Source organism: Empidonax traillii, unplaced genomic scaffold (assembly GCF_003031625.1).
Source record: "Empidonax traillii isolate 1590-97213 ecotype Southwest subspecies unplaced genomic scaffold, ASM303162v1 scaffold738:size396264, whole genome shotgun sequence".
NCBI lineage: Eukaryota > Metazoa > Chordata > Aves > Passeriformes > Tyrannidae > Empidonax > Empidonax traillii.
This window is the reverse complement of record NW_020955931.1, coordinates 79,511-96,986: the sequence shown is the minus strand read 5'-3', so window position 1 is coordinate 96,986 and position 17,476 is coordinate 79,511. Positions and strand designations below refer to the sequence as shown.

The 17,476-nt window shown below is 49.2% G+C and overlaps 1 protein-coding gene across 17 annotated transcripts in view; it reads right to left on the bottom strand.

Moving 5' to 3' along the window:
• Nucleotides 1-14,985, bottom strand: part of JAKMIP3 (Janus kinase and microtubule interacting protein 3) — a 69,048-nt gene extending 54,063 nt beyond the window's left edge. For 13 of the 17 annotated variants that reach the window (XM_027900541.1, XM_027900549.1, XM_027900547.1 and 10 more), the window contains exon 1: nt 14,878-14,985. The gene's annotated coding sequence lies outside the window, so the exon portion shown is untranslated. Of the gene's footprint in view, nt 1-636; nt 774-821; nt 905-14,877 lie in introns of those variants that run through there. The other 4 variants (XM_027900545.1, XM_027900544.1, XM_027900543.1 and 1 more) reach the window with 4 other exon arrangements.
• Nucleotides 14,986-17,476: the final 2,491 nt, after the last annotated feature.

The window sequence follows — 17,476 nt, the reverse complement described above, 5'->3', positions numbered from 1 at the left end:
ACAAACTCCCCTGGATTTGACACCCAGCTCTGTGGACTTGGGGAGATGAAAAGGCTTTGGAAAGCAAATAACCTGAACCACTGAAACACGGTGCAGAGGTACAAATAAAGCTGCTCAACTCCACAGTGGAGAGCCTGGAACAGCCCCAGGCCATGGCTGCAGAGGGATTTATAAGGGCAAGGACGGCGGGACAAGCCGGGAACAGGGAGAAAGGCTCCGACGGAGCATCAGCCGCGGCACTGCAGGTCGGGAAGCAGAGGGAGAGCATCACACCTGGAAACACGGCCCAGAGTCCGGAACAGAACTGCCCTTCCCTTCCCACCAGGCACCAGCTCTGCAGACACGCCGGCCCCCCAGCAGACCCACTCCATGCGCTGCCCCCGCTCCCCATCCTGTGGCAGGGGCTTCCCTGGCCCGTGGGGCTCATGGCCATGCCAGAGACACGGGGAGATGCGGCGCTGCATCCAGAGCAGGTCCCACAGTCCGCATCCCGCCGCAGGACCGCTCCCTGCCCTCGCAGAGGGACGGGGCTACCCCCGGGATGTGGCCGGGATTTGCCTCAGCAGAGCTGCGCATCCCCCGCCCCGCACGCCGGGGATGCGGCTGCACCCTCCCCCAAGCTGAATTTCAACTTACAGTGCACTTGAAGGAGATTTAAAAAACCATTTCAGGCACGAAAAGCGGCGAGAAGGATCCTGGCCAGCCTTTCCTCACCTCTGCTTCAACTCCGGCGGCGGCGTCTCTCGGCTTGTCACGGCTCCAGCTCCGGGGGCTGTGACTCAGCAAAGGGAGCAGCTTTTTATTTTTCCGATGGAACTTACCAAACCGTGCCAATATTACGGGGAGGATCTGCTTCCTGGAGCCGCTGCTCTGCCAGCCTCTCCCGAGGTAATTCCACTGAACCCTCCCCATCTGCTTACGGTACGACAACAGGAAACAATTTCTTTGGGGGAAAAATATCAAATGCAAACCTGCCTGGGAATCGGGCTGGGCGAGGCAGGGAAGATTCCCAAGCTCTACCTATGGTGGATTTAAAAGAAAAGGTGGCGTCTCACTATTACCCTGAGAGTTCTGCTGCTCCTCGTCAGACGTCCTCGGATCTGAGTCTCTGTGAGAGCTGGAGCTCGGGAAGGAGAGCCTCCTGAACCAGGAGCCCCCAGGCTGGCAGGGGTGGGAAGTGCCCCAGGAGTGAGGCAGCTGCCCTGCTGTCTCTGAAGGGATCCCTCTGGCCTTTCCACAGGCTGGAGGATCCCCCCTGTACCCCATGACACACAGCAGGACAACTGCACCCACAGGGAAAGAGTTCCTCACCCCAACCACAGCCCCTGGGGTCACAGGCCTGACCCCACTGCCTCCCTCTGCTCTGCACTACCCATGGAGTCTCTGTGGGATTTCAGGATCACTCTCGAGGAGAAAAGACAACACAGAAAGAATCGCGTCTTGTCGATATCACCTGGAGAGTCTTTCTGCTGTACGTTCTGCAACCGGACTTGTCTATCTCGCATTGGCCTTTTTAGCCATCAGCGTGCTTGTAGCAAGCGTGGGTAGAGCCCCTCTCAAATCTTCGTTCGCGAAGCCTAGCCATGAGGAGGGCTGAGATCCCTCTCTGCCAGGCTGTGCCTACCTAGACTGATAGAACCACAGGTACAGGGGCACAAACCCATCCAGGCAACCTGTGGCTCCTGCTGTTGGGAAATCAAACTCCTGCAACTCAGGAACAAAAGGCTGATCCACACTATAAAATCCCAAGCCTGTTCCCCAATCTCATAAACCCCAATCTCTTACACCACCCTATGGCCACACATGTTCAGTGAACCCACAGCTCCAGGCCCACCCAAGTGTCAGCATTCAGTGGGTCTGGAACATCCCCAGCAACCACCCAGCTCCTGTTTATCCTCCTCTGTGTCCTTGCCAAGAGGTATGCACAGGGCTCTCCTGAGCCCATGGACACCCAGCAGCTCCTGTGCAGAATCTGGGGTGCTCCTAGCACCACTGTATCATCCCTACATGGTTATTTTCCTTATCCAAGATGTCCCAGTTCCCCATTCCAATGGCACAGGTTGCCCAGAGAAGCTGTGGCTGCCCCATCCCTGGAAGTGCCCAAGGCCAGGTTGGACGGGGCTTGGAGCAACCTGGGATAGTGGAAAATGTCAGTGCCCATGGCAAGGGGTGGGACTGGATAATATTTAAGGTCCCTTCAAATGCAAAATATTCTGGGATTCTGTGATTCCATGATAACAGAGAACTGACTGGGTTTGCCCCAGGGTTATTTTCCAATGAATTTGTTACTAACCCACTTTAAAAAGATAAGGAAGATGATGTCACTGCCCACACAAGCTCCATTTGCCAATCACTCACAACAGCCGGCAGGAATGCAGAGGCTCCAGGCCCAGCCTGGTGAGCACAGTGGGCAGGGGGCACTGCCAGGTTTTGGGAATGATGCTCAGCACAGGGAGACTGGGAAGGGTCCCAGGAGCCAGGAGTGCTACAGCATCCAACCAGAAGTGCTCCGGAGTTCAGCCTGTGACAAACCAGCAAACACATCCTTTAATTAAAGAAAGCCTTTCCCTTTGATTTTTTAATTAGAAGTAAGAATGCAGATTCCATTTATATATGAGGATTGTCTTGCTTTCCTTCCAGTGCTGGCACAATGGAATTCCAATCACATCCTGCAAATTTCCAGGGGTTTAAAAAAGCCCTCAGGGTCACAAAGCTCCTGACTATCAGGTTTTGGGACATAGGGTAGCAGCCATAAATTGTGGCAGAAAAGATCCATATAGAATTTTGACACCTCTCTGTAGCCATAAATCTACTTAAACTAGTAAAATACTACAGACCATCAGAGGCAGTTTTCAGGTGGATACCAGTGAACAGCCACCTCTGTAAAATGAGAAATACAAGGTGCAGTTGAGAGTTTTAGAATGGATTCAATGAATGAATGAGTAAGAAAGCAGAAGAATGAAATTTTCATGGCATGCAGGAGACACAAGGTGAATACTTGAATAAAAAGTAACAAAAATGAAAAAAAAAAAATCAATATTAGCCTGAAGCACTGTAGAATCCCAATTCAAACCAGCCTCCCAACCCCCCAGGAGAGTAGGGCTGGCTGTCCTCCTGCTGCCTGAGTTCCTGCCCACAGCAGCTCAATACCCTGACCTGTCTTCAAAGGGAAGGGACGCACCAGCCTGGATCCCCCTGCAAGGACAGAATCCCACCAGATTCCCCCTAATTACAGACAGCCATGGCAACGTCTCTGGGAGGGGGAGACAGACCAGGGGAAAGGCTGTAACATCTCTGTCTCTCCCTCACTGATTTTTAAGCAGTCTGGCTCTTGTTTTAGTTATAATGTGCTTACAATTCTAGGCTGGTTTGGGTTGGGAGAGACCTTAAAGCTCATCCCATCCCACCCCCTGCCATGGGCAGGGACACCTTCCACTAGCCCAGGTTGCTCCAAGCCCCGTCCAACCTGGCCTTGGACACTTCCACACCATGCCAAGGGCAGGGACACCTTCCACCAGAGCAGGAAATAAACCTCAGAAAATGGGAATAAAATAGCCTGTTTTTAGCTAGACAGATACTTTCTGTGATCAAAGTTGGCCTTGTCTCACCCTGCTCCCCTTCTTGCTTCTCTTCACACCAGGCTGAGGCTCCTCCCGGGTGGGATCTCTGAGAGCCGCAGTCCCCATAGGATCTGAGCAGGACTCACTCGGTACCACCCCTCTCCTAACTGGATTAAGGAAAAGACGACTTTCTCTGCTGGCAAATGGGCTTATAGCCAGACAGATTTTGAAAACAAATATATCCTCAGGAGCACCTTCTCCACGCAGCAGCCCAGGCAGCACTGGCAGCCGCTGCCGTTGCCATGGAGGCCGTGCCCGCTGTTCTTTTTCTCTTTTTCCTATTGAATAAAAAAAAAAAAAAGGGCAGTAACTGCTGAAGATTAGTAGCACAGATTTTCAGGGAGCTCTCACAGGCCACAGGCACAAGGCAATATCTGACACAGGCAGCTACTGAGAGAACTTTGCTGCCTGAAGGATCTTTGTGATGGATTTTTCTCTCCCCCCTTTTAGTCAAAATATTGAGATAAAAAATTGAGATTATGTCAAAAAATGAAACTGAAATGTTTCAGAATGACATTTGAATTTTTAGAAGTGCTCATATTTAGTTAAATTCAAGAGTTTTAAAGCCTTATTTTGAAACTGGAGTCCCTCTGCTCTGGAGACAGGCTGGGGGAGCTGGGGGGGTTCACCTGGAGAAAAGAAGGCTCTGAGAGACCTCGGAGCCCCTTCCAGGCACTAAAGGAGCTCCAGGAACACTGGAGAGGGACTCTGGACAAAGGCTGGAGTGACAGGATAAAGGTGAATGGCTTCCCAGTGCCAGAGGGCAGGGTTAGATGGGATATTGGGAAGGAATTCTTGGCTGTGAGGGTGGTGAGGCTCTGGCAAAGGTTGCCCAGAGAAGCTGTGGCTGCCCCATCCCTGGAAGTGTTCAAGGCCAGGTTGGATGGGGCTTGGAGCAAGCAGGGCTAGTGGAAGGTGTCCCTGCCCAGGGCAGGGGGTGGGACTAGAGGAGCTTTAAGGTCAACTTTGAGGGGAGCTCCTTACTCAGCCAGGAGGCAGGGTGGTGTTTTTCTGCTATTGCCAAAAAGAAGTACGCTATAAATGTTGTTCTTCTTTGTCCTTTATCATCTCTGATGACTTAGCACCAAGTGCTAAAAATAATTTTTCTTGCTTCATCTTCAAAGTCGATGTGGTGCAATGTTTAAAAAAACCCCAAATCCTATTATCCCAGCGAGAATATTACAAATATTTCAGGATCCAAATGAAACTTTCTGAAGATGTGCTGTAGGGCTGCCAAATGTGATGTTTCACACCATCTTTTCTCTCTGAGCTCCCTCCCAGCCCTCTGCTCACAGAGACAGCAACTGAGACAGTGACACTTTTCGGAGAGCAGGCTCCCATCAAGTGCTCAGGATTCACTGCACAAAGGCATTTTTGAGAAACAGTGAACTAAAACTCCCAGGAGCTGGAGAGGAAATGAAACAATATTCTGATCCCTGGGGGAAGTTTGGGCCATTCAGACTTTCCCTTCACAGTTCTGATGTTCAACACATCTCTACTGTCAGCAAGTGGGCAGGACACGACCCAGAGCCAGAAATGGGTTTGGAGATCCACAGGGAAACCCAACAGCAATGAAATAACGACACTGGTGTAACAAATGACTCCTACCAATCCCACTGCATGGTGATGGCCTAAGTGTAGGTGTAATAAAGCCTATTTGTCCTGCAAATAACATGAAATAACATATTAAAATTTTTGACTCCAAGTGAGGACTCCAAGCAGGCTTGGAATTCAGAACTCCAGGGAAACTGGAGGGACCTGAGATTGTATGTATGTTACTTTAAATAGCTTAGTCTCATTAATATGAAATGATGTTCCCAATGCCACAAGTACAGCATTCCTTAGTAAATCTGACACACACAAGTCACAGGCAGTACTATCCAAATGTACTATCCAAGCACTAAAGGTTATCTCAACAAGACACACAAAGGACACCCAGGCACCCCGGGGGGATGATGCCTCGAGGCTACTCCTGCATTTGTTTACACACCCAGGAGGGGGTTCTGTCCCCAAGTATCCAACCTGAACCTCCCCTGGCACAGCTTGAGGCCATTTCCTTTTGTCCTGTCCCTTGTTCCCTGGGAGCAGAGCCCGACTCCACCTGGTTTCACCCTCCTGTCAGGGAGCTGGAGAGAGCCAGAAAGTCCTCCCTAAACCTCCTTTTCTCCAGGCCGAGCCCCCCCAGCTTGCTCAGCTGCTCCTGGTGCTGCAGACCCTTCCCCAGGTGAGCAGAACCAAGAAGCTGATGCTGAACAGCTGCTTAGCAGCTTCACCACAGTCACTGAGGGAGTCCCTGGCACCAGTGAAACAGGCAAAGGCCAGCACTGGGGGCACTGGAGTTACTGGTCTGGGAGGACTCCGAGGTGGCCCTTTGGTATTTGTTAACATACCCTGAGTTAATCAAGACAGTGCCACTGACAACATCTGCCCCAGCTCTGGAACTGCTCTGTCCCAGTGAAACTCCCTGTGCCTGGAGCTGGAGCACAGACAGAGGATGCAACACGAGGGTTAAAATGATGCTGAACAGACAGAAGGTGCTCATAGTGCTCTTAAATCCCACCCAGAGTAACTGCAAGCATTCCTAGAAACAGGGAATTTCAAGAAGTTCTGAAGAGCTAATGGATGCTGGGGAAGCTGAGGCATTGCCTGAGGGCTGGCTGGAGGCTGGAACAATTTCCCTGTTCCCAGGGCAGGGTTCATTAGTAAAGGATAGATGTCATTAAGTACTGGTGTACAATAACATCTTCAAACTCCATCCTAAAGATGCAGCTGTTGTTCTAACCACCCCTTGGATCTTTGCTCCCCACCTTTCACTCCCGATTTGGGGATGTCCATGTACATCCATGTCTGTGCAGACAGCCCTTCCCAGGAGCTACATCTGCTCCGGAGCTCACTGACACTCCTTGATACCACTGTGCTGATTGGCACGGAAATACAAACAGAAGAACAAACATTCCTGCCTCTACAATACCTTCAGTGCCAAATTCAGTTGCTGAGTGGCTTATTTTGAAGTGACAGCAACGATATTTTTAGCAGAGCACCTATTCCTCTGTACTTTCACATGTTTATGCATAACATCGAGTTAACCAACAACTTGTTCCCCCTCACACAACTGTTACTGCTCTTGCAGTAGAACACATCTAAACCTCAGCTTGGCTTTGGAAGGGAAAAAACCCACACAGCAGCAGAGCTCTCCGCAGCTCCCTGTGGTTGTTCCAAGGGGTTTATTCCCCTTCCCACCCTCCTGTGGGTTGGGATGTGCCCTCTCTGTCGATACCAGATTCAGTCTGACCATCTCCTGCCACCTAAGGCCATGCTGGACAGAGCTTGGTGCGACCTGGTCTAGTGAAAGGTGTCCCTGCCCACGGCATGGGGTGGGGCTGGATGAACTTTAAGGTTCCTTCCAACCCACACCAGTGTGGGATTCCGATGGTTACTCGGCACTGCTGAAGAAACTCATTTCACACACTCCCATTTCAGCTTTTCCCTTTGAACAAACAAAATAATAACAAAAAAAAAACCCTCTAAAAAGCAACTTTGAGGGAAAAGGAGCATAGTTGTATTTGTCTGCTCTTGATGATAACTCTGATACCAACCTCAGTGACCCTCCCCATCCTTGTGCTCTCTGCTTTCCCAGTCTCAGCCATCTGTACCCACCTCTTACCTCCTGCAGGACAACTCCAGGAGGGCATCAAGCATGCCTTTCTTTCCATTCCTCTTCACATACCAGATACATCCCACTTTCTGGGTTGCTTAATTTGTGGTTATAAAACCTTATCATCAGTCCAAAACCATAAGCCAGTCTCAGGTGACACACTGACGTTTCGGTAAGAGGGGAAATAAAAAAGCAATTCCCAGACCAAATAAAGCACAAAATTGCCTTTGTTTAGGAGGTGCTGCCTGGCAGAGCTCCCTCAGGCTGGAAGCAGGTCAGGCTGCTGGGCCTGCTGGGTGACTGACAGGTAACAAGGAGCACCTGCCAGCACTCAGCCCCTTTAACTCCTGCTAAGCCTGAGCGTGTCATAAGGAAGTCAAATCTAATGGCATTCCCTTCCACTGCAACTCTGCAAAACAGCAAAGCCCAGAGTTCTGGCAGTGATGGTTTTGTCCCTGTAAATTGGGATTGCTAAGATAGGGAATTGGAATTGCTGCATGTGAAAATCCAGGAAGCAGCCAGGTGTTCAGGAAAGCTTGGAAAAAGGAGAGAAAATTAAACCCAAAAAACACCTCCTTGTTCTAAAGGCTTGTTTTGATTTGTCTCTGACTGTGCTGCCAAATCACTGAATAGTGGAATTTTTATAGTTGGAAAAGACCTCTGAGATCATTGAGTCCAAATGTCCAAACCCAGCCACCACTAACCAAGTCCTCAAGCGCAACATTCACAATTTTTTTGAACGTTTCCAGGGACGGAGAATCCACCACTGCCCTGGGCAGCTGTGTCAGGGCAGGACAACCCTTTCCATGAATTTGTTTTCCCTAATGTCCAACCTAAACCTCCCGTGGCACAACTTGAGGCCGTTCCCTCTCATCCTGTCCCTTGTTCCCTGGGTGGTGAGCCCGACTCCCGACCCCCCCCCCCCGGCTCCCCCCTCCTGTCAGGGAGTTGCAGAGAGTGAGAAGGTCCATCCTGAGCATCCTTTTCTCCAGGCTGAGATTCCCCAGCTCCCTCATTCCCCGGAGGTGACAAGGACAGAGGCAGAAGAGCCCAGGGTGTGATGGGGCTGTAGGTGCCATGAGCCATCCCTGGCCCCTCCACCACCTCTTGGCCCCCCTGACCAGCACCTGGAGGGGCCTTGCATGAAACACTGAGAAAAAGGAGACACAAGCAAACTGTGGAAGTGTCGAACTGTATAATGAACCTTCCTAGACCAGCATAAATAATAAATCATTGCCCTGGTGTTATAGGGCCCCCCAGGGCCAGCCCTGCAGGCACTGCCGGGTGAGGGAAAGGCTCCCAAGGGTCCCAACAGTGCTCCAAGCTCCGGCCATGGCATCCAGCAGCTCTGGGGAAACAGCAGGGCTTCGGTTACAAAACCAAAATCCCTAACACTTCCCTCAAGGACAGCTGGTAACATAGAGCTCAGGCAGGGAAAAGCCGGGATCCACCAGTACAGGAAGTTTTTAAGTAGCCATTAGTAGCCACACTAGAAACCCCAAAAGAGTTTTGATTGGAGAGAAAGGGCTTTTAACTACTGCAGGCATTATTGGGATAGAATGGATAAATCTTGACAGTTAAGTCAGTGTGTTTTCCATTTGCTTGTTATTACTACAGGTCAAGCAAATAAATTTCCCTTCAAGGCCATTCCATTGTATCATAAACCAGTGTTACAAACCCCAGCACAAGGACACCCTGAGCCCAGTGCTCAGAGGTGACAACCAGCACAACAGGGAACATGGACAGCGACACTGAGAAGAGGCACAACAACACTGAGAGCGAACAAATCAACTCTGTGACCAGTGGCTACTGAACTGATGTAAAGAATGGCTGTAACAAGCTTGTTGTAACACACTCTGCTCATATCTGTTGGAATCTCAACCCTTCATGCCCCACCTTGGGCACCAAAAAGGCTGGTTGTGGTTTAACTACAGCTGGGAACTCAGTCCCGTGCAGATCTTACTCACTCGCTCTGTGGGATGGGGAGGAGAATCAGGAAGAGGTAAAACCTGTGGGTTATGAACAGTTGCAGTGAAAAGTAATAAGAGTAATAATAATGACGATGAGAAGGAAACTGAGAAAGAGGAGTAAACCTCAAAAATGGCAAGTGCCACCCACTGACCCATGCCCAGCCTGTCCCCAGCAGCAATCAGTGGCTCCTGGCCCACTCTCCCCAGTTTATACCCTGGACACACCGTTCTGTGCTGTGGAACATCCCTCTGGCCAGTTTGGATCAGTTGTCCTGGCCTTGCCTCCATCCTGACCCTTAAGCCCCTCCTCGCTGGCAGAGCAAGGGACACAGAGAAGTCCTTGACCAGTGTAAGCACTGCTAAGCAACAACCAAACCATCTGCGTGTTATCCATGTTATTCTCACTCTAAATCCAGTCACAGCCCTGTACCAGCTATCAGGCACAAAATGAACTCTGTCCCAGCCCAAACCAGGGCACTTCACTGACTTCATGTGAACATTTCCTCTGCCTGCAGCTTCCCCTGACTCCGAAAGCAAACAGATCTTGACTCTCCCACTGACCATCACACAGGTCACAGCAGCTGGACCTCACTCACTCTCCCACAACGTCCCTGTCAGGAAGCTCCAATGTGCTCGGTGTATCCTCTCATTTTCCAGGCAGGGACAGGCTTTGGACAGTGGGTGGAAGAGCTGAGCAGTGAGAGTTGTCACCTGCGTATTCACAGCCATGCACTGTGGGTCCTATTCCTTCTCCCAGAGACATCACTGGGCATTCCAATGGTTTCTGTTGAACTGAACCATAACTGGCCTTCCCATCCAATGTTTCCCAAGGAACACTGTCAGGATAATCTGGCCTGACTAGCAGGCAAGAAGGAGTTATGATATTAGGCAATAATGAAATAATACACGGTGATTCATAATTTTCTTTTCCTAACAACACAAGCAACATGTAAAAGATAAAAGTGTCCCATAAATCACAGGATATTTACCGTGATGGACCAAACCCTCAGGACTCACTGCTCCGTCCTTGAACCAGGATAAAATCCAGATATCACATCGTGGCACACAGATCTCTGCAGTTCCCTACATTGACAAGGCTGGGGCTTTAAATAACTGTCTGCTTTGACACAAACATGACCATATCAACTATAATTAGGGAATGTTTTGTTCTGATTTGTGTGAAAATTGTGTGAAGCAGCCTGGGAGGTAAAGAAAATCTGTGCTCTGGATACTAGATTTTACTCTGCCTTCAAGCTTCTCTTTACCTTTCTTTGCTATTATTTCTCTACAGATAAAGTAAGAAAATCTCATGCCCAAGAAATACCCTGTCACTACAGAAAGCCAACATTATGGAACATTTTGATGGAACTTCAAAGTCTAGTGTTGTCCTGCACTGGGAGCACCAGCTACTGGCTGGAAAACACCTCCTGGTTCAGTTTTATCCAGATGGAATTCAGATTGTGGATGCTGAGACCACACCATCAGTCAAACCAGAATGCAAATGGGCATCATCAAGAGATTTGCTTTAACAGCAACATCCTCATCCAAACCAGACATGTTCTCGTTACAAACCACGGCTGGAATTAATTTGTTACGGAAGCAGCTGAAAAAGTAATCCAATATCAAGTGAATAGAATCATTGTTTTAGTATATAATTAGTTAACATGCAGCAAACATTTGTCAGGAGGGCCATGGGAATATTAGTGTAAGAGTCCTGCTAGAAGTTGTTGTGAATCAGTAAATCTTCAGCCACTTCAGGTATTTGGCAAAGTTCTCCCTCTGGGCACATCCCAAGGCTCTGCAGGCAGTAGGATTTCTGACACTGTCTCAGTGGCATCAGAATCAGGGCTTTGTGTGCAATTTCTGTTTAATTAAACCCCATTAATAAGGAGTTTGGTGCAGATTTACATCCAGTAAATATCATCTGTGCCATCTGGAGTCCATTAATTCTGTCCCTACCCCCGGGATGTGCCAGGGGACACAGGGATTACACAACCAGGGATCATGGGAGACATAACAGCAGTCAGCCAAAAGAGGAGATGGTTTTTAGTGTTAAAAGCCTGAGTTGAACCAATTACCCCTGTACTGATTCTCAAAGGGCTCAATTAGAGAAACAAGGGTGGCCACAGAGTGATGGCCAGTCCGAGCAGCTTCTCACCCCACAGCCTTGCACTGCTCACATCCACACTGAGCTGCTCCCAGGGGATAAATTCTGGCTGTGACTATGACAAAATCAGTGCACAATACCCAACGTTTGGGCAGCAGCTTTCCAGACCAGCTGCAGCTCTGTTAGTCCTGGGACATCAGGTTGCCCAGAGAAGCTGTGGCTGCCCCATCCCTGGAAGTGTCCAAGGCCAGGTTGGACGGGGCTTGGAGCAACCTGGTCGAGGGGAAGGTGTCCCTGCCCATGGCAGGGGGTGGGATTGGATGGCCTTTCAGGTGCCTTCCCACCCAAACCATTCCATGATTCTATGGTTCTGTGGTCCCATCCCAGTGAGCTGGGAAAGCTGAGGGGCCCAGCCTGCAGCCCCTCAACGACCAGCTGGGCTCCAGGCTGGGAAAGCTGAACTGGAACCAGCAACAGGGGAAAACTAGAACCAGAAACATTAGTTCAAAGGATAGAAAAGACACTCTCTGAGCTTAAACTGACTTGTCTTAAGCGTGGCCGTTTACACATGACCTTGTCAAGGCTGAATGACCACAGCACCAGCGCAATAGCTCAAACCCAGGATATCCATGGGATTTAGGAAAGCCAACACTCCACACCCTGCTGCTGGCCTGTGTGTTTGAGGAAACTAATTTTGGCCTCCAGACATTCTCCCAAGCCTCTCTCCTCAGGCACTGCCTCTACTTTTATGGAGGGTCCCTCTGGGGGATTATAGGAAGCTCCATAAATAAAATGTATTGAACCTTCCTCTTGATTCTGTACCAGCAGTGAATAACAAATCCCTGATCACATGTGCTTGGAAATAACCATCTGTGGATCTGCACTGAACTGAAGACAATTAAAAAAATCTACCAGGATGTCATTCTCCATTAGAATCATTTCTACAGAACTATACTGAATTCCTGAAATCTGTTTGGGTTTATTTGACTACAGCACACTTGGCTGTAATTGCTAAAGGAAAATCAGGAATTATCTTTCCAGGTTAAATGAGTAGTAGAAATGGATTAGTATTCTGCCACTAATAGTATCCAGCACTTGATGCTCTAGGGGCAAGCTCCCTTTCCGCTTGCATGCAGTACACGTGGGCAAATAAAGACAGGATCACAAGAGTGATTTAATTTGGGATTCTCATGTATTGGCTAATATTTGGCTGCTTTTACCATGAATACATTTGTAAAAATGTTCCTATGTGTGTAAAAATTGCTCACTCCCAGACTAGCTGGATGGGTTCAAATCCTACATCACAGTCAACTGGCACATGTAAAATTTTTAGAACTTGCTTTTTAATTTTTTTTTCCATTTAAGCTGAACCTCTGCTGCTGATCATACATGAAGAGCTGCACTGCAGAAGGTGACAAGATGAGAACGCATGTTTTAAGGGCAAGTCTTAACACAGACTATTATTTAAAGGCCTTCACTCGGTAACATTCATTTGCTGATGCTACTTTGAATTCAAGTCATCTGCAATAAAAAGTAATATTTTAGAGATGCATTTTGGAAGCAAAAAGGAAAAAAAAAAAAGTGAAGCAAAGTTTTAGTCTTCATGTAAACTGACAGTGCTCTGGGAAACTTGGTGAAACTTCACCATGTGGGAGGTGTTGACAACTGAGCGCGTAATAAGTGAAGGATTTACAAGCACACAGTGCCACAAATATATCCCAGGCTGGTATTTGTCAAGACAACCAATGGGCCTTCAGCACATTCTTTAAAGCCTTGTTAAAATGTGGTCTTATTCTCTCCATCAGGGCCCCGGTGACAAATGCACCTTCCTTTGCTCAGGGCGTTCTTGTGGTCTTGTACTGGTGTCATTGGCCTTTAATCACCACTACAAACACTAAAATTCCTACCAGTCTGGTATTTGAAGGTTACAAGTCAGAAAGCTGCCAAGAATCAACACAAACCAGGCAGAAATTCCACTGCAAAGGCAAAGCATTTAGACAGTCCCTCTGAAACTCTCCATTTCTGAGCGTATTTTAAGCATCCACCAAGCACTCCCGTGCACAGAGGGGAGCTGAAGTGCAGAGCAGGGGGCAGGACAAGGATGCTGCATGTCAGCTGAGAGTCCAGGCTTAAGCTGTAAGTGTCTCCTGCCGGGAAATTATTATTTTGTACCACACACGTCTCTCTAGAAGTATCACAACGTGACAAATAACAGGCAAAAGCCAACCCCGCTCCAATGTGCTTTCTAATTTCTGTCTGCATTTTAAACAGTGTCAGTAGAGGCATCACATGAACTGCAAGGAAAAGGAATGTGGATGAGATAAATGACATTTAAAACCACTGAGGGAGCGAGCAGCTGGGAAAAGATAATAAAAGAAGTTTCTTTTTTTAATCGAACAGGTTAAACAGCACAGAATAGAATCATAATCCCAGACTGGTTTGGGTTGTGAGGGAATTTAAAGCTCAGCTTGAACCACCCCCTGCCATGGGCAGGGACACCTTCCACTAGACCAGGTTGCTCCAAGCCCTGTCCAACCTGGCCTGGAATACTTCCAGGGATGGAGACTGATTTCCTGACAGGTATAGGATTGCAATGGGAAGCAGTTCCGAGACACGCAGTCGATGAGAGTTCAGCAAACAGGAAATGCCCGAATCAGTTCCTTGGTGAGCACAGAGACAGATTATTTGTTACAGCAATTCATCATCACATGTATTACCCCGAACACCAACATCTACAGCTGCAGAGAAGATTTATCAGCAATCACAGGCCCTGGCATTTCAACTCCATCACACACGACGGAGCTGCTGCAAGATCCTCAGGAATAAACAGCAGGAAGGTACAGCTGGGACCCAGTGCCAGGCAGAGCCATCCCCTTCCTGGCATCCAAGGGCAAAGCTCTGCAAATCAGAGCCGTGGTTATAACCACACCGAAGGGAAGGGGGTGGAATAACCCCAAATATAGAATGCAAAACAGCACATTTGAAAATGGGTCCTACAGAGCCTGTAGGCAGCAGATGGGTCATATGTAACACATCTATATATTTACATGCCTATAAACCTATATATCTGTATATATATAACACATATACGTCCATATTTATGGATGCATAAACACATACAGGCACTGATAAACACACGTAGGCACATATAAACACAGGCACTAATTAATAAGCACAGGTAGGCACTGGTTAATGAGCACAGGTAGGCACTAACATCGCTCCATCCTGCTGCACAGAGGGAGTGCCAGTCCCTGCCTGCCTGCAGAGCACTTCAGATAAAACCTGTAGGCTGCTTCCAGCAGACACACTTAAAGGGATTTTTACGATTCACCCTGCAAAAGTCAAAAATTAAAACAATCCATCCCTGCTGAATATGACCCTATTTTCCCCCTCCATCCTCTGAACGGTGGGATCGGATTAGGAGTGATGCATCCATCGGTCCAGGGAAGCACTGAGAGGACGGAGAAGGAAAAGAAAATAAAAAAATAATGACCAACAACGAACCCCAGAGTAAGGTGTGCTCACCCGCCGCGGATCCGAGCAGTGCGGAGCTAAGGGCAGGTTTCCCGGGCAGGCTGCGCGGTGCGGGCGCTCCGGGCCGGCGGGATGCGCTCCGTGCCAGCAGCCTCAGCCATTGCGGAGTCACTGCAGCTCCGGCAGCACGTCAGCACCGCTCCCGGCTCCAGAGCCCTCCCTTCCCGGAGCCAGCCGAGGATGCTGCGGGAAACCCGCTCCTCCGCCGCTCAGGGCCCCGCGCACCGGGACGCGCCTGCAAGGATTGGCATTTCCAGGCTTAATTACGCAGGCAAAGCTTTGCATCCAGCACGGCTGGAATCTGCACGGAGCTGCTCCCGGGGCAGGGCTGAAAAGGGCAGGGAGGGATTGAAGGATATTTGGATTTAAAAACAGGCACCAGCCTTTGCACTTGTTCCTAGCAATGGGGATGGGATCAAGCTATAGAATCATGGAATCACAAACTGGTTTGGATACGGGGGGACCTTAAACCTTATCTCATTCCACCCCTTGCCATGGGCAGGGACACCTTCCACTAGCCCAGGCTGCTCCAAGCCCAGTCCAACCTGGCCTTGAACACTTCCAGGGATGGGGCAGCCACAGCTTCTCTGGGCAACCTGTGCCAGGGCCTCACCAACCTCACAGCCAAGAATTTCTTCCCAATATCCCATCTATCCCTGCCCTCTGGCAGTGGGAAGCCGTTCCCCCTTGCCCTGTCCCTCCAGGCCCTTGTCTGAAGTCCCTCTCCAGATCTCCTGGAGCCCCTCTGGGCACTGGAAGGGGCTCTCAGGTCTCCCCAGAGCCTTCACTTCTCCAGGCAAACACCCCCAGCTCTCCCAGTCCGGCTCCAGAGCGGAGGGGCTCCAGCCGTCGGAGCATCTCCATGGCCTCCTTTGGGCTCTCTCCAGCAGGTCCATGTTCCATGGAAGTCTGTACCTGTGGAATTGCAAGGCCTGGCATTGGAGAGTATCTCTTACAGGAATGGCTTTTCTGAGTAATGCCATGCTCTGAAGTTATGTGGGAATGGTGATATGCTGAGAAAAGGCAGGTGTCATTCCAAGGCCCTGTAAGGTGGGATTTGAGGATTAATGCATGTGGATATAAAGCAGGTCTGTAACCCTCATTGTGCTGTGCCCCACTGTTCCTCATAACTGAGAAAATATCCACTGTCAACATTCACACCACACTGGGAATTCCCCTTTCCATCAGAAAGGAATAACAAATGCACATAAAATAAATGCACTTGGGTACCAGATACTTCCTACAGCCCCACTCCACAAATTCTCTGGGTATGGGGCCTATTTGTTTGGGTTTTGTGTCTTCTTGATACGAGAAAACAGGGAAGGCTGGGAAGAAGACTGGGAACCATTCCCAGTGCTGTCCATTAACTGCTGACAGGAATGACAGGGTGCTCCGAGTGCAGGGCTGGGGAGCAGAAACCCCAGTTTCTCATAGTCTCAGTTTCAGAAAGCAGGGTCTGGGTTTTTTTTTCCCCCTTTAAACAGTACTTACATATTTGGAACTTTCCATTTAAAAACCTGATTTTCCCCGAGTCCAAAGCCCCCAACTCTCTGCAGCAACAAAATGTGAAGCCAAGAAACATCTGTGACTTCCAACCAGATTCCTAGAAACATGTTCCTATTTCTGTGGATAACCATTGCTGTGTTCCTCCTGCTCTGTGGTTCAATTATCCTTTGCCAAAGGGACAAGTAGCAGCACTTGGAGACAACAGGACTGGATGCGGCTCTGAGAGCTGGGACAACAACAGCTTTGGGATAAATAGTGGGATAAATAAAACTATTTTCTATTTTTAGAGCTGAATTGCAACACTCTGTGGCAGTCTGTAAGCAAAACAAGTCACGTTGCAGGCAGTGTTGTAAGCGATGTACAGCGAGAGCCCGGCAGTGGTTTGCATCACTCAAAGAATTGGGGTTTGTTTCTCAGCTGGCAAGTGCTCAGGAAAAGCATTCCTCTGGCAACTTCCATGGGCTGAGCTGTACAGAAGTGGGAATGGGCTTTAAAAACCTGAACTTAGCAAGTCAAGCAGAGCTGAAATAATTTTCGTGTTCTGCTTTTCCGATTCCCACTGGGAGCGGTCAGAGTGTCTTCACTGCAGAGGCTGAAAAGGAAACCAGCAGCGCTCTGGGTTTGGTTCAAACACGGATTTGGGCCCTTTTCAGCTGTGCCAGCACACTTACACCTTACTGTGACACTGAGCTGCAGGTTGGCTGGGGGATTTCACAGGTGATTTTACGGGGAGCACGCTCTGCACTCCCTACAGAAACAGCGCATGAAGTGTCTCCTCAGCCTCTTGCTCAGGAATTGCGGAGATAAATGTGACAGGCACTGCACAGGATGCTCAGCAGAGTCCTGGGATCACAGCAGTTGTGCCAGAGGCAGGTCTGAGTTTGTGGTTTTTTTTCTTTAACTCTCCAAATGGAACAAAATCATAGAAATTGGGGAATCCCAGACTGTTTTGAGATGGAAGGGACCTTAGAGCTCCTCTTGTCCCACCCCCAGCCACGGGCAGGGACACCTTCCATTAGACCAGGTTGCTCCTCACATCAACGGCCTGGATAAGCAGGAGCAGCTCAGAAAGGGTTGGAGAGCA